General features: G+C 42.2%; 1 long non-coding RNA gene across 1 annotated transcript; it reads right to left on the reverse strand.

Moving 5' to 3' along the window:
* Positions 1 to 3,454: 3,454 nt before the first annotated feature.
* On the reverse strand, positions 3,455 to 19,297 carry LOC144589459 (uncharacterized). The gene is made up of 2 exons (XR_013545570.1): positions 18,905 to 19,297; positions 3,455 to 3,871 (listed from the first exon to the last, which is right to left on the reverse strand). It is a non-coding gene; the product is annotated as an uncharacterized LOC144589459 (long non-coding RNA).
* Between the last annotated feature and the right edge of the window lie 7,443 nt (positions 19,298 to 26,740).

The following is a 26,740-nucleotide window of genomic DNA, read 5'->3' on the forward strand; positions in this document are numbered from 1 at the left end:
AGTCATCCAGCTTGGTTATTATAACTTCAATATCCTGATTCATTTCATCTAGAATCCTTTGCTCTGAGAGAACTCAAATTATTGTGGAATCTGTTTGCATCAGATTTGCTCAATTTACATTTTGTTCTTTGTAATAATTTAACCGTGGGTGTTCTAAGTGTGGCCCATTTATGCTTCTGTGTTTCCAAGTCTTCAGCTTTTCTGTTTCTGCTCTTAGGCTGCGGTTTCTACTTTGTTGGTTTCTATCACTGACATCTGGTACTACTACTAAGGATCAACATTAGTTCAATTTTTTAACAAAAAGCATTAACACTATACAGTTTTTACATTGTCAACTTCAGCAAGCATAAAGAGATGTTGCTGCTATTAAACAGACAGCATCTTAAAAAGCAGAGACATCACATTGCCAACAAAGGTCCACATAGTCAAAGCTATGGTTTTTCCAGTAGTGATGTATGGAAGTAAGAGCTGGACCATAAAGAAGGCTGACCACCGAAGAACTGATGCTTTTGAATTGTGGTGCTGGAGGAGACTCTTGAGAGTCCCCTGGACTTTAAGGAGAACAAAATTATCCATTTTGAAGGAAATCAACCCTGAGTGCTTACTGAAAGGACAGATCCTGAAGCTGAGGCTTCAATACTTCGGCCATCCCATGAGAAGACTTCCTGGAAAAGACCCTGGTGTTGGGAAAGTGTGAAGGCAGGAGGAGAAGGGGACAATAGAGGATGAGATGGTTGGACAGTGTCATTGAAGCTACCAACATGAATTTGACCAAACTCCAGGAGGCAGTGGAAGACAGGAGGGCCTGGTGTCCATGGGGTCACAAAGAGTCAGACACGACTTAACGACTAAAGAACAACTATTAAACAAAATTCAATTTGCCAGAGATCTACTTTTTGCCTGCTTTTAACAATAGCTGCATTCTGGGCTGACTGAAGGTTCTCAACACTCCTTAAGGATAGGCCCATGTAGCATATATTACAATGAACCAATCTTGATATAGCTAAGATGTGTGTAACACTGCTCAGATCTAACCTTCTTAGGAAAGGATCAGCTATTAGCATAGGCCTGGCAAGGGCTTTCCTGATCAAAGCAAGCACTTGGGTGAACACATGTGCAACTGATCACACATTATTTACTCCTACTTGATGGGCTGGGGCAAAAGGCTCACCATGTCAGCACCATGTGGCATGACATCAGACATTGTCCCAGTTGCCTCAACTACAAGAATACCTTCTCCCTCTGCCATTCAAAGTAAGTAAGATGCAAGGACATTGCTTGCCATCAGTGATGCCCTCATATGAACAAATCTTGTTGTCTTGAACTGCAAGATCATTCCATTTTCCAAAAGATTCATCACTGTCTTGGATGACAAAAGAAGACCTTGTGTGTGTGTGTGTGTGTGTGTGTGTGTGTGTGTGTGTGTGTGTGTGTGTGTGTGTGTGTGTGTATGCGCGCGCGTGTGTGCACACACGTGTGTGTGTGTGTAAGAAGACCGTGTGTGTGTGTGTGTGTGTGTGTGTGTGTGTGTGTGTGTGTGTGTGTGTGTGTGTGTGTGTGTGTGTGAAGCACAGCCATCATGCTGCAGCTACAACAAGGAGAGCCAATAGCTGCACATAGATGAAGAAAATGCACAGAACCATGGAAGGAAAAAAGGACTACAAATCTTTTTTTATATACCTACTAAAAGTCAGCATTAGGGGTGGGGGTATTCATATACAAATATGAATACCTTACACAGGTGGATATAATGAGGGTCCATCCCCCTGGGGCTAGACTGTCCGCTCACCCTTCCGCTGCTGCTGCGGACTCCACGCTTCCTATCGCTCCAGAGCTCGTGGTCAACTAGCCACTCTTGGCAGGAGGTGGCACAATGAGCCTCCCTGCCAGAGTGAAGAGTGGCTAGTCAAGCGGGAGCTCTGGAGCAATAGGAAGGGAGTGCAGAGCCCACGGCAGCAGTGGAAGAGTGAATGGACAGCCTGGCTGGACCCTCATTATGTCTACCTGTGCGGGGAGTATTCGTATACAAATACGAATACCCCCATCTCTAGTCAACATTTTTACTAAAATTGTATACCATGAGTCACTATGGTTAGAATGTTAGAAAAGGACTTGAGTAAGATACAGGTTCAAGCCCCCATTGAGTAATGATGCTCACTTGGTGACTCTGAGCCACTTACTCTATCTCAGGTTGACCTTCCTTACAACATGGTGTTAGGATGAAGCTAGAAAGAGGCAGCCAGGTACATTATCTTCAGTTTGTTGGAGAAAAGACAAGACCACTCAACAACTGTGCAGGGAGAATCCCCATCCCACCTCATCTGAGTGGTCAGCGGCCAGAGGATATGGGAATGGAAAGGTCAAGCTCCTTCCCAGACTGGGCAGCTGGCGAAAAAGGATGGCCCAGTTGTCATGTGTAGGCTTGTGAGTGGGGCAGCCAGCTGGGAGGTGGGAAGAATGAATTTCCTCATCCCAGGTCAACTTAAATCATTCCCGTCTCCATTTCAGATACTGATATTAGAACTTAGTATTAAGCCCTATGAAGGCGTTTCTTGTGTGCAGAAATAATGGGAAGCAGTATTCCACCTCTTGTTCTCTCACGTATTTCCCCTAGTCTTTACCAGTTGTGCAATAAACACAAGTCTGCAGTGAGTGCCTAGTTGCATTTAGCTGATACAGATCATCCACTACTCTGTGTGGTTGAGCCACCTAAGTGCATTGAAATCTTGGTCATATTTGACATTAGCAGAAGCCCAGTAAGTGCCTCTTTCCAGATGCTTGTACTACATTAATGGATCAGTACACTTGTACGCATGATGTCAGGGCAGGACTGCAGCCCTCCCTCTCAATTCCATTACTTGTAGCTTCTGTATACAGATGATGGTTGCTTCAATCATTGTAAAATCCCTTTGCTATGAATCCCACTGAATCCAATGGATTTTAAGTTCCATCTTTCCAGATTGTCCTGAAGCAAATATTCAGCTGTGTGAAGAAGAAATAGAGGAATCTTCTCACGTTACTATGGAGACAAAGCAAGTCAACATGCTTAAAGCTGCATGGTACTTATTGACACCTCCAGTCACCATGGAAACAGGTGTCTCTACATCTTATCCTTCAAAGCATTGTTGGATGAAAGGAATGGTTTTTAGTCTTCTGGATGTCCACATAAGTCTCTTTACACAGGCCTCAAGTAGTTACTTGCAGGTCTATAACAAGAATGAACAAAAAAAATGCCACCAGATACAGCACATACTGGATTTCAGAAAGCATTGTGGCAAGGCAGTAATCTGAAATGCTATGTTAAAAGTACAATCTATTTTTCATGAATTTATTCATGATAAGCCATGCCCTTTGCCCAGAACAATCTGTGACAACCCCAGACCTACTGGGATATGCCACAGTTTCACTAAGCTGCCACCAACCATTCCCTATAAGAAGTCACACAGACCAGGGATGGATTTTTAACAAATAAAGGAATGAGGTTTATTTAAATAACACACAGGGAAAAATAAAATGATCAAGTGAATAAGATACAGTAACGTGGCTTTGTCTCAATCATACATACACCAGTTTGGTTCACACAGAACACCTTTAAATAAAGCACAGACCCTGAACCTATCAGTTCTGGCTAACCATACAGACACCTGAACCTATCAGGTTGGTACTGACTGACACACAGTAGTACCCTGTCTGACACACAGACTCCCACTCAAGCTTCTTCTCTCAGCTCTTCTCCAGCTTCTCCACACAGGCTTCACATATATATACAGTACAGCCCCTCCTCCTGATGTCCCGCCTTCCACTCCCCATAGGATGGAACTTTCCCTCCAAACCCATGACAGACAGGTAACATCAGTGCTGTATGTAACACCTCCCCTCTTTATAAGTTGTTTTGTAGGGGGAAAGCTAAAGTGCTTTTCTCCAAAAAACAACCTGGATCCAAAACATACAAAAACAGTTATACAATAACATACAATACCATACTTACTTATACTTACACTAGGATAACCATATCAATTAGGCATTTAAACATATACCATTTACAATACATCAAGTTACCTTTATTCATACAAACCAATCATGTTTAATAAACAGGTACATTTAACTTTTTGTCATCAAAATATATACATAGTCCATGTTTCTTTCGCCGTCTTCATTCTTCAGGTCTTCTTGACATGGCGTCAGCAACACAGTTCACTGACCCTCTGACCACCTTCACTTCAAAGTCATAGTCTTGCAGGTTTAAAGCCCACCTCATAAGTTTACTATTGTGGGTTTTCATTGTCTTTAACCATTGCAGTGGTGAATGGTCAGTGCACAGAATAAAATGTCTTCCCCAGATGTAAGGCTTGGCCTTCTGGATCGCGTAGACTATGGCCAGGCACTCCTTTTCCACGGTTGCCAAATGTCTCTCACCTTTCTGGAGTTTCCTACTCAGGTAGGACATTGGATGCTGGTCACCATTTCCATCCTCCTGGCAAAGAACTGCTCCTACCCCGCTGTTAGACGCATCGGTGTAGATGATGAACTCCCGGTTGAAGTCTGGAGCACGCAGCACTGGATAGTTGATGAGGGCCTCCTTCAACCTCTGGAACGCCTCCTCACAGTCGCTGGTCCACGGGATGCGGTCATCAGTCTTCTTCCTCGTCAGATAGGTCAGCGGAGCCGCAATCTCGCTAAACCTCGGGATGAACTTTCTGTAGTAGCCCACCAACCCAAGAAATGATTTGACTTTTTTCTTGGTGTTGGGTCTAGGCCAATCACGAACGGCTTCTATTTTGGCCTCCAGGGGTTTGATCACTCCTCCCCCTACCATGTGACCCAAGTATTTTATTTCTGGGCTACCCAGCTGCACTTTGTTCTCTTTGCAGAGCCTAGGCCAAAGCACTTCCTCCCCTGGGTTAAAGTGCCTCTCCCTGCCTTCCTGGTCATCCCAAGCTTTCTTTCTGACCTTTTGAGCTTGCAGGGTCTCTGCTGCTAGCTCTAGGTTTCCCTTTAGGTCATTCCTTAAAGAGTCTATATATGTCACAACGTCTTATGGGTCATCCTGGGTGATCTGCTCCCAATTTTGTTTGATTAAATCAAGGGGCCCTTTCACCCTTCTCCCAAACAAAAGTTCAAACGGACTGAACCCGGTACTGGCTTGTGGCACTGATCGATAAGCAAACAAAAGGGATTGCAGCTTCTGGTCCCAATTGTTTGGATTCTCAGCCAAGTAAGCCCTAATCATGCGCATCAGAGTCCCATTGAAGTTCTCCGTTAACCCATTACTTTCAGGGTGATAGGCAGTGGTTTCCTTGTGTTTAATTCCACAGATTTGCCATAACCGGTTCATGAGCTTCGATGTAAACGATGCGCCCAAATCTGTGATTATTTCTGAGGCGAATCCCATCCTGGACATATACCCCACCAAGGCATCTGCCACTGTGTTAGTTTCAATGTTAGTCAAGGGTATGGCTTCAGGGTACCTCGTGGCATGGTCCACAATGGTGAGAATGAACCGGTTCCCCCTCTTTGTGGCCTTGGGCAAAGGTCCCACAATATCCACCCCTATGCATTTGAACAGAGTGTCAATCACAGGCAAAGGGCACAACTTTGCTTTGGTCCTGTCACGGTTATTCCCCTGCCTCTGACACACATCACATTGTTTACAGAACTCCTTGATCTGCTTCCCTATTTCAGGCCAGTAAAAATTTTGTGTGATTCTCTGCTGTGTTTTGTTCACCCCTAAGTGCGCAGCAAACATGTCAGAGTGCCCCCTTTGTAAGATCATGGGGCGATACTTTTCAGGTACCACTAGCTGACTTCTGATCCCATCTCCCCCTCTTGAGATATTCATCAGGGTCTCTCTATATAAAATTCCCTGTTTCTCATGAAATCTCACTGGGGTTTCAGGTGTTAGCTGGGCGTCTGTCACCTGTTCAAAACACTTTTGGAGAGTGGCGTCTGCCTTTTGCTCTTGGCCAAATTTGTGGTCTGTGGTCAAGGTTTCCACCACAGCTTCTGAACTCCCCTCTGCTTCCGTCTCGGGCTCATCAGTACCCCCCTGAACTGTCCCCGTGGTGGCTTGTGAGCGTGTAATCACTAGCACCCGTTTCACATGTTCAGCCAGGTCATTTCCCACGAGCACGGCTGCTGGCAGAGTCGATGAAATTGCTAGCCGCCAAACTCCCCTCCAGCCTTGAAAGCTTACAGGTACCTCAGCTACTGGCAGCGAGATCACCTGTCCCTCAATCCCTGCCACCTTTAGGCTCTCATTCGGGATTATATACTCCCTAGGAATAATATCTGGATGGCACAGGGTCACCTGAGAACAAGTATCCCTTAGCCCCCTATACTGATGGTCAAGTATTCCTACGTCCACCCCTGCGGTTTCAAACAACTGCGAATCTGTTCTCACTAGTAAGCAGCGCTTGACCTCCACAAGAGGACCATTTTCCCCAGCCTGATCAGCAGCTGTAACTGTTCCAGATTGAGTAGCCATGGCAACAGGCTCCCTCAGTGGCAAGGAGCTTTGCTCTTTCTGGACACAGAACACAGCTTTTGGCTTGGTTCCACTCAAATCATGAGGCAAATTTCCCTTTAGCTGCTTCCATTTCTCACACTCTGAGATTAGATGGCCCTTTCCTTGACAGAAATAACATTTTCTGCTGTACTTGGAGTCTTTCTCATCTGGTTTTGGTTTTCCCTCCAAAATCTGAGGTCTTGGTTTCATGTCTGAGGGCTTCCCTTCACCATGGGTCCCTCCCCCTTGCTGGTTTCTTCCTGGTCCCTGAGAGTACTTGCTGTAGGTTTCTTTGGGTTTACCTATCAATTTCCCCTCAGCACCTAAGGGCTTTCTTATTTGGGAAATAAAATCTGCGATCTCGGCCGCCTCCGCCACAGATTTCGGTTTCCTTTCCCTCACCTGGAACTTCAGTTCCCCATGCAGGACTGAGTAAAACTGTTCCAGCGCTATCAGGTCTTTGAGCTGCTGGTAGGTCTCTGTCCCCTCCTGAGATAGCCATTTCTCTAGCAGCCTAACCAGTTGGGCCCCCACTTGGGTAAAAGTCTGCTCTGGTTTCTTGGTGAGTGACCTGAATCTCTGCCTCAGCTGTTCCGCATTTATCCCATGTCTGGCAAACACCAGTTTTTTAAACTCTGCAAAATCTTTTAACAGCTCCTCTGGCATCTCTGCATAGACTTCTGCCAGGCTGCCACTGATTAAAGATCGCATGATGGTCATCTTCTCAGTTTCCCTTACTGAGAAGTCCACAAACGCTCTTTCCACGAGGGAAAAGAACACCTCAGGGCAATCTCCCTTGTGGTATACAGGGAATTTCTTCAGGTCAGTTTTAGACAATTGGCCCACCTCAGAATCTCTATTGTTATTATTGTTCTGGTTCATCAACTCCAATTTTCTTAACTCAAACGCCATTTTCTCTCTCTGCAATTCCAATTCAAATTGTCTTTGCCTTTCCCTTTCCCTTTCCTCCACTTCAAATTGCCTCATCCTCAGTTCATGCTGTTGGGCTATGAGCATTTTTTTGAGTTCTGGGTTCTGTTCTCCCGTGCTGTCACCCTGCACTGAGCCAAATTCATCCTCAGAACCTTGGTCTACCTGGGGTTCCCTCGCTTCACCCATTTCTGCCATTTGGCTTCGAGTCAAGGGCATAATCCCCCCCCCCCAGAACAGGCTGCTTTCAAAAGTCAAGCCTCAAAATAAAGCGACCACTTTTTTTTTCTTTTGCCTCAGAACCAGCCTTCTATAGATTGCTGCTGTTCTTCAGCACTAGCTTGCAACTGTAGCCAGCCAGAGTCCACCCCCCTCTGCTAGGCCTCTCAGCAGACAGGCTAGATCACTGCTACTTTACACAGTTTTGCCTCAGGTTTTTTCCCGCCAAAACAGGTTGCCTCAGAGCTCCCTAATCTAGTCCCCAGTTGGCACGTTCTTCCACTAGCGCACCTCCCCGTGAGGTACGCCTAGAAGATTACCTACGCGCCCTCAGATTGTCCCTGACTAGACCCCCCTTGCTCTGGGCACACTTGCCAAGGCTTTGCTGGACCACTGGACAACTGGACCAGTCGTATCCCACACGCTGGACACCAATCAATGTGACAACCCCAGACCTACTGGGATATGCCACAGTTTCACTAAGCTGCCACCAACCATTCCCTATAAGAAGTCACACAGACCAGGGATGGATTTTTAACAAATAAAGGAATGAGGTTTATTTAAATAACACACAGGGAAAAATAAAATGATCAAGTGAATAAGATACAGTAACGTGGCTTTGTCTCAATCATACATACACCAGTTTGGTTCACACAGAACACCTTTAAATAAAGCACAGACCCTGAACCTATCAGTTCTGGCTAACCATACAGACACCTGAACCTATCAGGTTGGTACTGACTGACACACAGTAGTACCCTGTCTGACACACAGACTCCCACTCAAGCTTCTTCTCTCAGCTCTTCTCCAGCTTCTCCACACAGGCTTCACATATATATACAGTACAGCCCCTCCTCCTGATGTCCCGCCTTCCACTCCCCATAGGATGGAACTTTCCCTCCAAACCCATGACAGACAGGTAACATCAGTGCTGTATGTAACACAATCTACCTCCAAATCACATGTGTGCGTGTGTGGACTTGTTAGTCAGAGAAAGGTACTCTGCACATGCTCAGAGCCATCGCTTTGCATGATGATGCAGGTTTCGTTGATGCTCAATAAGTTAACCTGGAAAACTCTTGGTTCAAACTTGCATATGATCTGTGGGCAGCTTGTGGACCAGAATGTGGTCATCTTATTCCAAAATTGTAGGGAGCATCCCCTGCTCCAGTCATGAGCCATCATTCATCTGAGTAGAGGTCTCAGTCCATTTAGAAGCTCAGATGTTTTCATGACTGATTCACCATGACTCATTCTGTCATCCTGTGCAGAAAAATACATGGCTGTTGGTCATACTTGCAAAGAGCCGTATGTGCTTCCTAGACTTCACGCAGTGCCTGATGAGACTATCTGAAACTGTATTAACTATTGGATATGGAGAAGGAAAATCACCAAAATGTTAAAAATGAGATATTTAGCCAACCCTGCTTTGAAATTTTAAATACTGCTCTCCTGTTTCTACTGCAGATTGTAGTTTATTTAAAGTTTTAGGTTTGCACAGAAATTGCTTTGTGTGCCAGGCTCCATCTTTTAAGTAAATATAGCTCAGTGAATTACATTTCTGGCTGCAGAGCCATACGTTGAGAGTTCAGTTCCCACCCTGCCTCCTGGGAGAAAAGTTGCCATGTTTGACCTTGGGCAAGCTGCACAGTCTCAAAGCATCCTGTAAATAACAATTATTATACTTATTCCTCACCATTGCTGGTGCTTGGTGGTTGATCAAAGTGTGTAATCTAAACATTAGGAGTCAAATCCTAAACATTTGTGCATGACGTGCCTATTAAATCACTGTTTTGTTTTTTAAATTTCAGGAAGCAAATTAGCATCAATCAGTAAAAGTTTTAAATTGGTAACCAAAGATTTTGGAACAACTCTAGTTGCTGAAATTAGTACGCAGAGGAGGTGGATCCTTGGCTGTATATTCTTTTAGTTTCTTTCCTTAATGCTTGATACTTCATCATATTTGTTCTTTCTGCACTCTTGAAGCAGCTTGTTGATGAAACTCCAACTTGTATAAAGTATGTTTTTCTTCATCGCTTATCCAGAAGTATAATATCTGGCTTATTAAAATTATTCATTTTATCTGTAATAATTTCCTTGTCCTGGTATAGGTTTCCAGTTTTGTTTTTTCAAATTAGAGGTAGCTGACATATGGAGGAAAATTTGTGAGTAATCTGTAAGATTTAACCAACTGCTGAATTTATATTTATTTAAAATATTTTTACTGCACCTTTCCCCTTAAAAGAAGGCTTACAACAATTAAAAGACAACATTGAAAAGCTAAAAACAGTGAGCATACAAATATTTTTTTAAATTAACATTTTCAGACCACAGATAAGTGAAACTGCAGGTACCAATTCCATGCATATGGGGGTCATACTGTATTACACAATCAGTTATTATTATCACATATAATCAGTTATTGCTAGCTTAGGGCATCCAGCTATGACAGGATGAATTTTTTCTTGACAGGCCCTACATATATCACTTACACCTTGCTTCAGAATTAATTTCTGAAAGCATCAAGTGGTTCTCACTTGCTGCTTGTAATATTTATTCTATAATTTTCTTCTGTCAATTGATGAAGTGAAACCATGCTCCCATAGAAGTACTTTTGAAGTTTGATTGCCCATACAGAAATTCCTGAGGTCAAAAAGTCCATAACTGACCATACTCCATGGTAAATAAAAGATCTCTGTACACACCTTTGGATGATGACATCAATATTTTGACAAGAAGATTCAAGTTTTCCTATTTAAGTAATAAAGATTACTGTATCTCCAGTCCGTAATTCCAAAGGAATATGTTAATACTGGGGCTGCCCAAGTATTGATAACAGTAATTTTTCCTTTTGCATTCATTCTATCAAACCACTTGTTCCTGACTAACAACTTACATTCCTTGTGGTTTATACTGAGATGTTCATAGATGCCTAAATATTTATAGGTTTTCTCCTTCTCTAAGCATTGAATAAACTGTTCATTAGTGAACTTGTGGTTGCCACTCTCTGAGATTTTGCCTCTTTTCATGTGGCACATTTATCAACACTAAAGTTCATTTTGATATCTGTACTGTAAGACTCAACAATGTTTAAGAAATTGTTCAATTTATCAGGAGAGCTTGCAAACTACTTAATACCATCTGTATATACATTGTGAAACATCAAGTCCATTTCCTCTATAATTAGGCTTGTATTGATGCTGTCTAGGCAGGGGAGCTGAAGCCAGGCAAAACCACAAAGGACTTTAAAAAACATATTATTAGACAGGAGGTCTCTACATTTAGTCATGATAGCTTAGATAGTAAAATAATAATTCTATTATCAATTTTGTAGATCCGCAAAATTTCAAAAAACCATGAGTGGGACATAGAATCAAATGCCTTTTGGTGATCAATATATGTGAATGGTAAACTTCTAGAGTTCCTTTGAGCCTAATTCAATACGGACGAATCAATAGGGAGCAATTCATCACAACCCTAGGATTTCTTCACACAGCCTCTCTGTTAATCTGTTAGGATGGGGTTGCATTTGACCAAATTGTAAATATTTTAGGAAATAATTAATGTAAGCAGCTTGTAAAGCTGTTCACCTGTGGGTAAACAGGTGACAGGTTGGTAAGTTTTAGGACTGGAACAGTTACTAGGTTTATAAAGGAGATGGGTTATTCCTTTTGTGAACAATTCTGGAATAAGATGGGGGTTGCTGAGGTCTTCATTTAAAAAACTTCAGTGTGAATGGGTTGAAGTTATTTTTTTTCCACTAGAACTTATGGATCCCATCCACTACAGGGGCTTTCCAATTCTGTGTCTTTTCTAATGCTTGACATATTGTTCATCTCTATCTTTTATTTCACAGATGACAATAGATGATAGGGAGCTGTAAGTTTCATGTTCATATTAGAGGACATTTAAGTTTAAGGGTGCAAGTTTAAGGGTGCAATCAGACAGCTAGAAAAGCAAGCTGCACTGACAGCTGGAAAAGCGATTGGACTGAAAAGGGTCACGTTGCAAGGAGCAATGTCTCTTAAAGTGACTCTTCCATCTGCTGTGGAATCACTCTAGCCCAGCCCCAAAAAGTAGTAGCCTTGCAACTGGACCAAGATGGTCCATCTTGGGCATAGATTGGGGCTGAGCTAGAACACACTTTTGGCGTTGGGCTGGAGTGAATTTCTCTCTATGTTGTCTGATCACTGGAAAATAAATTATACCAGAATGCTCCACAAGCAGTCCAAAATGCAATCTATTTCCCCAAATGATCACACCCTAAAATTCTGAGCTTTATTCACCTGCAGTGTTTTAAATTTGATGTTCAGCTTTCTAAAGACAGGCCCTATGTCCCTCTTAAGATTGTTCCCCCTTCTGCCATGGAAAAAAGCAGTGATTTTTCCTGTTTGGCCTCAAAGATCTGTTATACCTTGCTCTTGTCTTAACTGCCAGCCATACTTGCCATAGATTTTTCTTTTTTTCTTCAGTTTCATATTCCATTATCTTAATGGGATGTGTAACAATTTAGAGATGCTGGCTGGCAAGCAGTAAACTATTAAGTGAATTGAATGAATATCATATCTTTCATACAGAAAATTGCTTGCAATCTGATCTAGATTTGAAATTATGTTATAAACAAACCTGTTAGTATTTGTTTTAGGAAGAAGAGGTCTGTGGGTTGGAGAGGTTCTATCAGATTTTACAACGTTGCTTACTTTCTGGAAAAAAATGTATACTCTTGCTTCTTGTGGATTGCTAAGAATCTCAACAATTTATGCCATTTTGGCTTCAGGGTGGTTTTTTATTGTGGTTTAAAGGATGGCTGCATTCTGCTGGGAAATGATCTTAGTGAAATAAACATTTTCTCTTTCTAGTTGTCTGGCATAACAATTTTTCCATATGATGCTTTTATGTTCTGTCATGTTGTGTTCTGACAAAGTGTGTTCTTGGTGCACATCCCTATAAGCTGCCTGTGGCTTTTGCTCCCTTCCTGGTCTTTCTAGGTCTTGGCAGTCATTAACATTATAGAACAGGCTCACAATCTCCTCATTACTTTCTTTCATCCATTTATTGTATCCTGCTATTTTCTAATGTATTCCTCATCCTTATGCCAAAGTGGCCTTCTTTGAAACTGCTATCTCTGAAGGCAAGCTCTGGCTTGGGTCTTGGTTTATCACAAAGTCCTGGAGGTTGAGGTTGCTCACATCTGAGCTTGCCTGAGGGCACTGGCCTTCTTCCATGGCATTACTATATCCCTGCTTGATGGCAACAGGTCAAGGAAGAACATATCTGACTTTTTAAAACATGGCCCATCTCTTAAGCCCCAAATGTACCCCTTGTTAACCAGGTGACACCTGAGACAGTATAAAATTTCATTTGAGACTTCACACTCATACTGAAATAAGCAGGTTGCTCTTTATTACCGATACCCAGGTAATGTATTTTTTAAAATGTATGCCAACCTTTCTCTTAGAAAGGATTCAAGGCAGCTTACAGTATTAAAAGAAACAATATTAGAAGCTAAAACAATACATTGTCACAACATTTAAGAAAGAAATAAACCAATATAATATAAAACAAGCAGATAAAAACTGTAGTAAAAATTGAAAATAACTAACCTGGGGACAGAAACCATTGGCAACTATCTGCTCAGGATCAGACAGGGCCAGTGGTTTTCTGTCAATATTTCCCTTCCTTTGCCCTCAGACACTCTTCCTCTACCCCCAAGGCAGTGAAAGCAGTACTTTGTTGATGGTGGTGCTTCTTCACCATGCCATAGTGCTCCCACTGGACCTATTGGCTAATACATACAGTCACATCAAGGACCACACTTGCGTAACCTGCTAGCCCTGCTGTCTCAGTTCAAGACAGGACAGTTCAAGAGTTGTATCTATCCAGATTGGATTCTATCCACAAAGCAAGAGAATTTTATGACAGACATGCAAATGTATGGGAAGAAGAATCGCAAAGATCTGAACAAGATGGAGAATAAAGCAGAGAACAGGATATAGTAACTCTACAAGGAGTGATATCATCAAGCAAAGAAGAAGAAGAAGAGAAAGAAGATGCACTACAAGAACTGACTAAAGAACAGAGAGAAAAGAGAAGCACTAGGACAATGCATCCTAAATATAAATAAAGAAGATGGAGAATGAAATTGGAATCTTTGCGATGAACATTAATGGCCTTAATTCTCCAGAGAGGAGGGGGGAAAATTCTTGCAATTACAAAAAACAAAAAAGGATAAAATTTGCCTTCAAGAAACTCACATTAAAAAACAACACCATAAATATTTGGAATACTGAAAGATTGGGAAATTTTATTATTCAACAGCACAACAAGAGAAAAGTGGGGTAGCCTTATATATCAAAGAAAACCTGGACTCTAAACATATTTATTCAGATAAAGAAGGAAGAATCTTAATGGCAGAAGTAACAATAAACACTAAAAAGATCTTTATGATTGCAATATACACCCCTAACAACAAACAAGAATTTTTTTTATCAAAAACTATATAATATATTGCTCAAAATGGAATATCGAAGTATTTACTTACTAGGAGACTTTAATGTAATAATTGATGAAAGATTGGATTACAGAAGTGGGAAAGGGGGGGGAAGAAGGAAGAAACTCCCCAAAATTTTCTTCCAGATGATGGAAAAATTAGACCTACAGGACATATGGAGAGAAAGAAACATTAAAAAATTGCAATATATTTTTACTCCAACAGACATAAATCTTGGTCCAGGATTGATATGATTTGGTTTTCCCCGGAACTGAGGGCAGGAATTCAAGAGGTGGAAATAGAAACAAGTATATGGACGGACCATAATCCAATGAAGATACATTGGAAAGGAGAAAATAAAACTTTAAAAGGAACTTTAAATAAAACTATGCTGAAAGACAAAGAATTTATAGAAAGAGCCAAGAAAGAAATGGAATTCTTTTTTTTAAGAAAATAGAAAAAAAGAGACCAATCTCCAAACTATCTGGGACACAGCCAAGGCTGTCTTTTGGGAAATAGCCACGACATATATGACTAAGAAATATAAAGAAAAGAGACAATACTATATAAAACTGAAGGAAGAATATAAGAAATGGGAATTGGAATTACAAAAAGATCCGCAGAAGGGAATATTTAAAAAACAAATGGAATTATTAAAGCATAAAATAAACCTAAAAGAGTCAGAAGAACTAGTGCAACAAATTGAGAGAGCCAACCAAAAATTTCCAAAAATGCCAACAAACCAGGAACATGTTGGCAGGGTGATGTAGCGATCACCCTGTTTTGGCTCAGGTAGAAGATTATTGGCATGTACCAATGAGACGTGGTGGCGCTGTGGGCTAAACCGCAGAAGCCTGTGCTGCAGGGTCAGAAGATCCGGCAGTCGTAAGATCGAATCCACGCAACAGAATGAGCACCCGTCGCTTGTCCCAGCTCCCGCCAACCTAGCGGTTCGAAAGCATGCAAATGCGAGTAGATAAATAGGGACCACCTCGGTGGGAAGGTAAACAGCATTCTGTGTCTAAATCACACTGGCCATGTGACCATGGAAAGATTGTCTTCGGACAAACGCTGGCTCTATGGCTTGAAGAGCGGGATGAGCGCTGCCCCCTAGAGTCGGACACGACTGGACAAAAATTGTCAAGGGGAACCTTTACCTTTACCTTTACCAATGAGAGCAGTTGGGAGGCGGAGCCAGAGAAACTAGAAGGGAGGGTTGAGTCAGAGTCTAGGGAGTTCAGACAGAGAAGTGAGAAGATAGTTTGGGTTTGAGGCATAGAGAGTGTTTAAGGAGTGACTAGTCAAAGTGTGACCTGTATTAATTAAGATAGAAGAGGTTAAAGTAAAATACTGAAGCTTTATATAACTTTAAGAATGTGCTTAAGAACTTTATTTAGGGAAATAAAAACAAAGGTTTGAAAATAGAATTATTCTGATGTCTGAGAGGAAGAACAGCTCAGTCATAGAGAGACAGTAACTAAAAGTTTGTAAGCTAGAGAACTTCTGAGTGAAGCACAACAACATAGTTACTGGAATAAACAGCAAAAAGACAGGTCCTTTTTTAAAAGCAGTACATAAATTAAAGACTAATTCATTGAGACTTAAACATGCCGCCTAAAAGGTCCAAAAAGCCAGTCAGGGACACACAATATGAAAGTTCTGATCTGGAGGAAAATGGGAGTCCTCAAGTGGAGGAACAAATTCCTCAGGTAGAGGAATTTGTGAGATGAGGTTAGAGAGACAAAAACCCCTCAACAATTTAGGAAATGGAAACAAAAAAAAACCCCACAATTCATACTGAAATTAGAGTTAAAACATGGAGGCTGAGCAGGAGAAAGCCAAGGTTGACAAGGAGTTGAGGGAGAAAGAAGTGCAGTTTCAAATTGAGATGAAGAAATCAAAACAACAATAACAGTTCAAATGGCCAGACCTCATTTAGGGTAGATCTCAAAATGTTCCCAGAATTTAAAGAAAAAGAGGTGGAAATAGAAACAAGTATATGGGCGGACCATAATCCAATGAAGATACATTGGAAAGGAGAAAAGAAAACTTTAAAACGTATCTTATTTCATTTGAGAGAGCTTGCAGAGATTTTGGGGTACAAGATGAGGGGGGAAATGTTTTTGAGATTGAAAATTAGTGGCCGTTTGACAGAACTGTATTCGCAAATGACTGATAACCAGTCCAAAGATTTTGAATTTTTTTAAACATATGATTTACACCAGATTTGGAATCATCTCTGAGCAGCAAAGAAAAAAAATTCAGGGTTGACAAAAATCAAAGAAGAAACGTATGCTCAGCTTGGGGCTAGGATTTGTAACTTTCTAACTAAGTGGTTGGAGCAGGAAAAAGTACAGAGAAGTTGACCACAGATGTCTGAGCCAACAGAGCTTAAAAGCAATGCCTTAAGCACTCTTTTTATTAACTTCGCACAATTACACAGAATGTTATGAAAATTCAGATAGGATACTGGTTATCTAATCACCACTAGGATTGGCTAGAGAAAGTCTTTGAACCTATGCCCTAACTCTAAGCAGAAAGGCAGAATGAGAGGTCACCCCGCCCTGCTGCTTCTCTGCCAGGAGTGTTTGTACTCACTGTAACAGATAACAACGAACGGCCTTGAGCAGGAGCTTCCCACAGAAGGTGGAGAGAGTAGGCCAGTTACTACAGCAACCGAGGCTGTAGTTCATTCTTTCTATATAGAAAATGACAATTCTCTTCTTAAAAACCCTGGGGAAGAGATATTAGTAAATGAAAAGAAATATATAGCTCTAAGGGGCACAAGAGGGACGTGGTGGCGCTGTGGGCTAAACCGCAGAAGCCTGTGCTGCAGGGTCAGAAGACCAAGCAGTCATAAGTTCGAATCCACGCGACGGAGTGAGCTCCCGTCACTTGTCCCAGCTCCTGCCAACCTAGCGGTTCGAAAGCATGCAAATGCGAGTAGATAAAAAGGTACCATCTCGGTGGGAAGGTAAACAGCGTTCCGTGTCTAAATCACACTGGCCATGTGACCACGGAAAGATTGTCTTCGGACAAACGCTGCCTCTATGGCTTGAAGAGCGGGATGAGCGCCGCCCCCTAGAGTCGGACACGACTGGACAAAATTGTCAAGGGGAACCTTTACCTTTACCTAAGGGGCACAAGCTCCCAAATTTCTATTGCACATTCAGACCTGATAGCCCAGGAAAAAAAAATTCCAGGCAGAACTATGAATTTAAAAGGAATTGGGAAAGAAACTGTGGTTGTGAGGGTGGCAGAAGTTCAAGTAACCTACGGGAACTGGTCTGGGAAGTGACCAGTGGCCATTTCTGATGAAATACTAGCTGCTTTTTTCATAGGTTGGGACTTGCTTTTGTTCTTACAATGCTCAAAGGGGGGGGCAGAAATCACCCCCTACAGTAGAAAAAGATACTGTAGCTGAAGGATGCTTGGAAGAAGAAAGTTCTTTAGAAAATCAACCTGTCACGAAGAAGCTGATTTAATTCTTTTAAAAAACCCTAATAATTCATTGTTTGATAAGTAGCAGAAGGAAGATATTACTTTAAATGATTGTATTAGAAAACCTAATGAGAATCTCATTCCAACAACGCCTGAATGCCCAGAGAGATTTATAATAGAAAACAATTTGTTATATATGGACGTTTTAGCACCTCAGAGGGGTGGAGATGGAATCCTGAAACAACTTATTGTACCTGAAAAATATAGAGGCAAGATCTTAAGCAAGGCACATAGTGATGCTTTTGGAGTTCACATGGGAATATCGGGTACCAAATAAGGAACTTTTACTGGCCAGGAATGGGTCAGCAAATTAAGCAGTTTTGTCAGGCTTGTGATACATGTCAAGTGAGTGGTACCGTAAATGACAAAACTAAAGCTAAGTTATGTCCATCACCAGTGATCTCGATCCCTTGCCAACATGTAGGTCTGAAAAAGTCTTCAGAGATAGCAGGGCAAAGCTTGAGGAGTACTCATGAAAAGCAGAGGGTCTGATGTGATGAAAAGGCCTGGGAAAGAGCATTCTGTCCCGAGGACGTAGTGGGGATGCTGAGACCCATAGAGGGGAGTGAATTGCAGTCAGCTTGGTCAGGACCTGTAGATGTGTCACAACAGTACTGGAAAGCTGAAGGGACTAGTACCAGGAAGGCTCCTCATGCAGCTGCAAAGGCACTGAAAATCTTGCAAGGTAAACCCCTGTAACGGCCTCCTTTCACCTCACAAAGGAAGGTCGCTACGTCACCACACTTCTACACTTCCGGTAGTCTGCCACCAACCATTCCCTGAATTGAGTCACACAGACTGGAATGGATTTAAAAATAAAAGAACTAAATGTTTATTGATTGGTACACATGGATTGGTAAAACACATATGTCATGTAATCAGGTAACGAAAGGCTCAAGCTTATACAGGCTCTCCACACGTGTTCACACAGAACCCAACTCCTTCCCTCCTCTACATCAAACTCCCACTCTCTATCCATACAACACAGCTCCTCCCCCTGATGTCCCGCCCTCCGACCACCATTGGATGACATCTTTCCCTCCAAACCCTTGAAGGACAGGTGACATCAGAGCTGACTGTAACACCTCCCCCCTTTATAAGTTGTTTTTGCGGGGGAAAGCTAGATTGCTTTTCTCCCAAAAACAACTAGGAGCAAAATCAACACATTATAACTTTATAACATTGCATTATTCACAAACTTACCAACACTATGCAACATATACGTAAATTATTTCATGCCTCAAAACAATTATACTTACATCTCCATTGTTCATCTTTATTCATATACATAACACCATTTTAATCAACATGTATGCATAAACATTTAACCTTTTCCACCAAATTGCATAGTCCATAGTCCATCTGGTTGTCTTCATTCTTCTGGTCTTCGGGATAAGGCATCAGCCACACAGTTCATCGTCCCTTTGACAACCTTAACCTCGAAGTCGAAGTCCTGTAACATCATAGCCCACCTCATCAGTTTGCTATTGTGGGTTTTCATTGTCTTTAACCACTGTAGTGGGGAGTGGTCTGTGCAAAGAACAAAATTTCTCCCCCAGATGTAAGGCGATAACTTCTGGACTGCAAAAACGATGGCAAGACACTCCTTCTCCATGGTAGCTAAGTGTCTCTCTCCTTTCTGGAGCTTTTTACTAAGGTAAGACACTGGATGCTGGTCTCCTTTGTCATCAGCTTGGCACAGGACAGCTCCTACCCCGGTGTTGGACGCATCTGTGTACACGATGAACTCCCGGTCGAAGTCTGGAGCACACAGCACTGGATGGTGGATTAGCGCCTCCTTCAACTTCTGGAATGCCTCCTCACAGTTGCTGGTCCACGGGACGTGGTCATCGGTCTTCTTCCTCGTCAGCTCGGTTAGCAGCGCTGCCATCTCGCTGAACCTAGGGATAAATTTTCTATAGTAGCCTACCAGACCAAGAAATGATCTGACTTTCTTCTTGGTATTGGGTCTAGGCCAATCACTTATTGCCTCTATCTTGGCTTCTAGGGGTTTGATCACTCCTCCTCCTACCATATGACCCAAATATTTGATCTCTGGGCTACCCAACTGACACTTGCCTGCTTTCACTGTTAGCCCTACTGCACTTAACCTCTGCAGCACTACTTCTAGGTGGTTCAGGTGATCTTCCCAGGTGTTACTGAAGACCCCTACATCATCGATGTAGGCTACTGTGAAGTCACTGAGACCTTCTAAAGTACGGTCCATCAGCCTTTGGAAGGTAGCTGGTGAATTCCTGAGGCCGAAACTGAGGACACGAAATTCAAACAAACCGAAAGGGCTGCAAAAAGCGGTCTTCTCTTGATCTCTTGGATCAATCCTCACCTGCCAAAATCCCTTTACCAGATCTAATGATGATATGTACCGACAACCCCCTATGGTCTCAATCAGGTTGTCTAATCTGGGCATGGGGTAGGCATCAGGTGTGGTCACTAGATTTAACTTCCTGTAGTCAACGCAAAACCTGACACTCCCATCTGGTTTATCCACAAGTACTATATGAGAGGACCAAGGGCTAGAAGATGGAACTATGATATTCTCCCTGAGCATCTCATCCAACTCCTTATGCACCTTGTCCTTATAGGGTCCTGTAACTCTGTATGGGGATACTGCCTGCGGGGGTGCATTCCCTGTATGGATCCTATGCATCACTCCCTTAGCTATCCCAGGCTTATTTGAAAAGACCTTATAATATTTGTTGATCAGCAATTTCAGTTCTTGTTGCTGATCTTGGGTGAGTGCCGGACTGATCTTCACCTCCTCTGGGTTGTATTTCACTTCACCTCTACCCTCCCAGAAAGGCAAGTCAGCTTCCTCACTATCAGCCGCTTTCATGGCAAATAAGACTCTCTGTTCCCCCCTGAAGTAAGGTTTCAGAGCGTTAACATGCACTACTCTCCTGACTTGGTGTTCCTCATTCTCGATAATGTAATTCAGGTCATTCATTTTTGAAATGACCCTGTATGGTCTTGCCCAATTTAACTGTAACTTGTTCCCTTTGAAGGGTTTTAACCACAACACCTCATCTCCCGGGCCAAAGTGCCTCTCTCGTGCCTTTTTATCGCACCAGGCCTTCTGTCTAGCTTTTTGTGCTTGCAAATTTTCTGACGCTAACTCTAAATTTCTCTTCAGATCATTCATTAGCGTGTCTATGTAGGTAACTACATCTTGGGGATCATCCTCTATGATCTGTTCCCAATTCTGTTTAATCAGCTCCAGTGGTCCCTTCACTTTCCTCCCAAACAAAAGTTCAAAAGGACTGAACCCTGTGCTGGCTTGTGGCACTGATCTATACGCGAACAACAATGACTGCAATTTCTGATCCCAGTTGTTCGGGTTTTCTGCCAGGTAAGCCCTGATCATTCTCATTAGGGTCCCATTAAACTTTTCCGTTAACCCATTACTCTCAGGATGATACGCGGTGGTTTCTTTGTGTTTGATTCCACAAATTTGCCATAATCGTTTCATGAGCTTAGAAGTAAAAGATGTTCCCAAATCTGTTATTATTTCTGAAGCGAATCCCATCCTAGACATGTACCTTACCAAGGCATCAGCCACTGTGTTAGTTTCTATGTTACTTAGGGGAATGGCTTCTGGGTACCTCGTGGCATGGTCCACAATGGTAAGGATGAATCTGTTCCCTCTCTTTGTGGCCTTAGGCAATGGCCCCACAATGTCCATCCCTATGCATTTAAATGGTGTTGATATCACGGGTAATGGGCATAACTTAGCTTTGGTTCTGTCGCGGTTATTCCCCTGCCTTTGACAAACATCGCATTGTCTGCAGAACTCCTTAATCTGCTTCCCCATCTCAGGCCAATAAAAATTTTGTGTGATCCTGTCCTTAGTTTTATTTACTCCCAAGTGTGCAGCAAATATGTCAGAGTGTCCCCTTTCTAATATCATCTGGCGATATTTAACCGGCACTACTATCTGACTTCTAATCCCATCTCCCCCTTTTGAGATATTCATTAGTGTCTCCCTGTATAATATTCCCTGTTTGATGTGAAATCTCTCTGGCGTTTCTGGTGTTAACTGGGTTTCTGTCACCTTACCAAAGCAATTTTTAAGCGTGCCATCTTCCTTTTGCTCTTGTGAAAATGTGTTGTCTTTGGGTAATACCATTTTAACTGCTTCATCTTTGTGTCTACCCTCATCTACTTTCACCTTCTGTTCCTCAGTAACTTCCTGAACTGTCCCTGTTGGGTCTTGTGAATGTGTAAGCATTAACACCCTCTTGACATGTTCCGCCAAGTCATTTCCCACAAGCACGGCTGCTGGCAACTCTGATGAAATTCCAATCCGCCAATTGCCCCTCCAGCCTTGATAACGCATGAATACTTCAGCCACTGGCAGAGAAATTACTTGTCCTTCTATCCCTTTAACTTTTAGGCTCTCATGTGGGATAATATGCTCCTTAGGAATAATATCAGGGTGACAAAGAGTCACCTGGGAACAGGTGTCCCTTAGGGCCAAATACTCATGATCAAATATCCCTATTTTAACTCCAGCAGTCTCAAAAAGTTGGGAATTCGTCCTAACTAAAAGACAGTATTTTATTTCAGCCAGAGGAATACACTCCGCATCCCCCTCAGCTGCTGTATCAGGTCGTGCCGGGGTCGCTATGGCAACAGTCTCTCCCAGTGGAGAAGAACTTTGCTCCTGCTGTACACAATAAACAGCTTTTGGCTTGTTCCCGCTCAAATTTTGAGGCAAATTTTCCTTTCTGTGTTTTAGTTTCTCACAGTTGGAGATCAAGTGGCCTTTTTCTTGGCAAAAGTAACATTTTCTGTTGTTTCCTGAGTATTTCTCATCTAACTTTGGTTTTCCCTCCAAAATCTGAGGTCTCTGTTGTTTATGGTCCGAGGGCTTCCCTTCAACATGGCTACCTCCTCCCTGCTGACTCTTTACTTGTCCCTGAGAGAACCTATTATAAGTCTCCCCTGTCTTCCTCACAGTTTTTCCCTCAGAATATACTGGTTTTCTGATCTGAGATATAAAATCAGCAATTTCCGTGGCCTCTTTCAGAGTTTTCGGCTTCTTTTCTTTAACCTGGAATTTTAATTCCCCATGTAGGATAGAATAGAATTGTTCCAACGCTATAACATCCTTCAATTGCTGGAATGTCTCTATCCCCTCTTGAGACAGCCATTTTTCCAAAAACCTCACCAGATCGGATCCTAACTGTGTGAAAGTTTGGTCTGGCCGTTTGGTAAGTGATCTGAACTTTTGACGCAACTGTTCAGCGTTGATACCATGCCGGGCAAACACCAGTTTCTTAAACTCTGAAAAATCTTTTAACATCTCTACTGGCATCTCGGCATAGACCTCAGCCAGGCTTCCACTAATTAAAGACCTCACAATGGTCATCCTTTCTGACTCCCTCACTGAGAAATCTATAAACGTTCTTTCCCGAAGAGAAAAGAAAACTTCAGGGCAATCTCCCTTCCTGTAAACTGGGAATTTCTTCAGGTCAGCTTTTGATAATTTGCCCTCATCACTTGGGTTAACATTATTGTTATTATTTTCATTCATTACCTCCAACTTCCTCAGTTCAAATGCCATCCGTTCTTTCTCTAATTCAAATTGTCTTTGTTTCTCTCTTTCTCTTTCCTCCATTTCCATTCTCATTCTCTCCCTCTGTGCCTCTATTTCCCTCACTCTCAATTCATATTGTTGGGCTAAGTGCATTTTCCTGAGTTCTGATGTCTGTTCCACAATATTTTCTCCCTGCACTGAGCCAAATTCTTCTTCAGCCCCCTCATCCACCAGTGGGTCCCTCAGTTCCCCCATTTCTGACGTCTGACTGCGTGTTAGTGGCATATTCTAACCTCACAAGGCTTCTTCCCAATTTCCAAGCCTCAGAATAAACGCACACCACTCTTTTTTTTCTTTACTTAGAGTCTGTACTGTACATTGTTGCTGTCCTTCTAGCAACCCCCAGCTAGAAACAGTAACCAGGCAGGCTTCTGCTCCTTTCGCTAGGCCTCTCAGTAAACAGAGTGAAATCACTTTGCTCTGTCTGTGGTACCAATCTTAATTTCACACAGCTCTGCCTTTCCTCAGGCTCTGCTGTTCACAAATGGGAAGTTCCCTCAGCGTAGCTGTCTTTTTGGCTTCAGCCTTGTCCCTTCAGAGCTTCACTAAACTCAGGACAGACCAGCCCCACTACAGCCTCTGCCTTCTGGGCACTTTTCCCGCCAAAAGGTTACCTCAGAGCTTCCCTATCTAGTCCCAATCTGAAGTTTCAGCGCCCCTCTACTAGACCTGCTCCCCGTGAGCCAGATCCTAGAAGGTTACCCACGCTTCGCCTCAGATTTCCCTGACTAAAAACCCTTGCTCTGGGCACGATTCAGCCAAGGCCTCACTGGATCTCTTCGTTATCCCACCAGCTGGCACCACTTTTATATGTAACGGCCTCCTTTCACCTCACAAAGGAAGGTCGCTACGTCACCACACTTCTACACTTCCGGTAGTCTGCCACCAACCATTCCCTGAATTGAGTCACACAGACTGGAATGGATTTAAAAATAAAAGAACTAAATGTTTATTGATTGGTACACATGGATTGGTAAAACACATATGTCATGTAATCAGGTAACGAAAGGCTCAAGCTTATACAGGCTCTCCACACGTGTTCACACAGAACCCAACTCCTTCCCTCCTCTACATCAAACTCCCACTCTCTATCCATACAACACAGCTCCTCCCCCTGATGTCCCGCCCTCCGACCACCATTGGATGACATCTTTCCCTCCAAACCCTTGAAGGACAGGTGACATCAGAGCTGACTGTAACAACCCCTACAGGAGAAACTAGCAATTAAAAGGATAGAACCAGATTATGAAAGTCTTGACACCTCTGAAATAAGCCAAGTGCCTGAGATTTCACCTAAAAGAAATTTGTCAGTGAACCTTAAGGTGACCCATGATAGTGTTACCTCACTTAGTGCGACTAAAGTCACTGTGGGTGAGTTTATGGGTGAGAGTGAAAGCCAGAGCAATAAGATCACAAAGAAGAATGCAGCCATAGATGTTCGGGAGGAGGGGAAGAAACTGCCTACCCTTTCCCCAGCTGAGAAAGTGAGGCCAAGAGCCAGAAAGAAAGCAGGCTTCACCAGGAAAAGGCAAGTGGAGGAAATCCAGTGGACATCAGAGTGCCAGGTAACTGTTGAGTGTCAGAAGAGAGCACGGACTTCAAAACCAGTCTTTGTTGCACCAAACTCAAATCGGGAATTCCTCAGCTCTGTGGGTGCATTGAGCATCAGACTTGGAGCTGGGCTGTGCCAAGTGGATGATAGTGAGAGTCTACGCCCAGTGACTTTTACCAGCAGAAGACTTCAACCTCATGAGAGAGGCATTTGTCTGCCATCGAGAGGGCATACCTGTCTATCGTATGGACCTGGAAGAAACGTAAGCCATACAGATGGGGAAGAAAGTTTACCATGTGCACTGATCATTCACCTTTAAAATGGTTGAGAACTTTGCAAATGAACAGTAGCAAACTGACCAGATGGTCCTTGATTCTCCAAGATTATGACTTTGAAATTAAAAACATCAAAGGATCTTTAAATGTGGTTGCAGACACGTTGTCTCAAAGACCAAATGACTAATGAGTGGATAAAAGTTTCTAATGTATTAAATGTTCTATTTGTGTGCTAGTTATGAAATATGATTGAAATGCAATGTTTGTTTGAATATTGACCAACTGAGAGGTGTATAATGATGATGGAAATAATGGTGAGTAGCCTTATTAATGTAAAGGTAATGTGATTAATGCAAATGTTTTAACTGTATTAATTGTTTTGGATGTTTAAAGTAGTAATTTTCATTTGGTGAACATAGTAATAGAAAGAAAAACTGTATTATAGGGTATGTATAAGTATTGGTAAGTTGTTATATGTGCATGTACTTAGCTGTTTGTTTATGAGGGCAAACTGCTGGGTTTCCCCTCATAGAACAAACTTCTTAAGGGGGGAGGTATGTAGCGATCACCCTGCTTTGGCTCAGGTAGAAAATTATTGGCATGAACTCTGGCAGAGCCAGAGAAACTAGAAGGGAAGATTGAGAGAGTCTAAGGAGTTCAGAGAAGAGAGAAGATAGTTTGGGTTGGAGGCAGAGAGAAAGTGTTTAAGGAGTGATTTGTCAGAGTGTGACCTGTATTAATTAAGATAGAAGAGGTTAAAGTAAAATACTGAAGCTTTGTGTAACTTTAAGAATGTGCTTAAGAACTATTCCTAAAAGTTCAGTACTGAACAGACCTCAGACTTTCATAGGAGATATAGGTTGATAAAGAGATCAACTGGTGGCAGCGTGTTAAAGGGCATTGGGATACTCATGTGAGTCCTGTGTTTGGTGAAATAAGCATCACAGATGGCTAGCAGAAAGACTGAGAAAAGAGAAACAAAAAAGAAACAAAAAAGACTTACAATTCCACGATGAGAAAATTAAGGGAATTATTAAAGAATTATATGAGAAATTACATGATATACAAAACATTTCTCCAAAAAAATTACACAATACATTGAAAAAGCAAACTTACCAAAAGTATCATAACACATTAAAATCTATTAAATAGAGAAATAACAAGGATGGAATTGACCAAAGCTCACTTTGACAGCCACTTTCCTTGCCTTTTGCCAAGGCATGACGGGGCTTAGCAAAAAGGGAGCCCTTTGATCCCTGCTTTTTCTGATTTGGGGTAAGAAAAGGGGGGTCGTCTTATACATTGGGTCGTCTTATACACAGATAAATAAATAAATAAATAAATAAATAAATAAATAAATAAATAAATAAATAAATAAATAAATAAATAAATAAATAAATAAATACCTTGCCTAAGTCTGTACTGGACCCCAGAAGAAGCGCATAGTAGACCATTTCAGAATACTTTGTGCCTAGAAAACCATGGAAGGGATTGTCATAAGTCAGAACTGACTTGACAAGACATAATTACATCATTTGCACACCACTTCTCTATAGATAACATTCAGATCTACTACTAGCCTAACTGGTAACAACTCTGAATATAATCTGCACAACCAGCGCTGTGTAGTGATGAGAGGAGAGATGCCAAT

This window comes from Pogona vitticeps, chromosome 5 (assembly GCF_051106095.1).
Source record: "Pogona vitticeps strain Pit_001003342236 chromosome 5, PviZW2.1, whole genome shotgun sequence".
NCBI classification, from domain to species: Eukaryota; Metazoa; Chordata; class Lepidosauria; order Squamata; family Agamidae; genus Pogona; species Pogona vitticeps.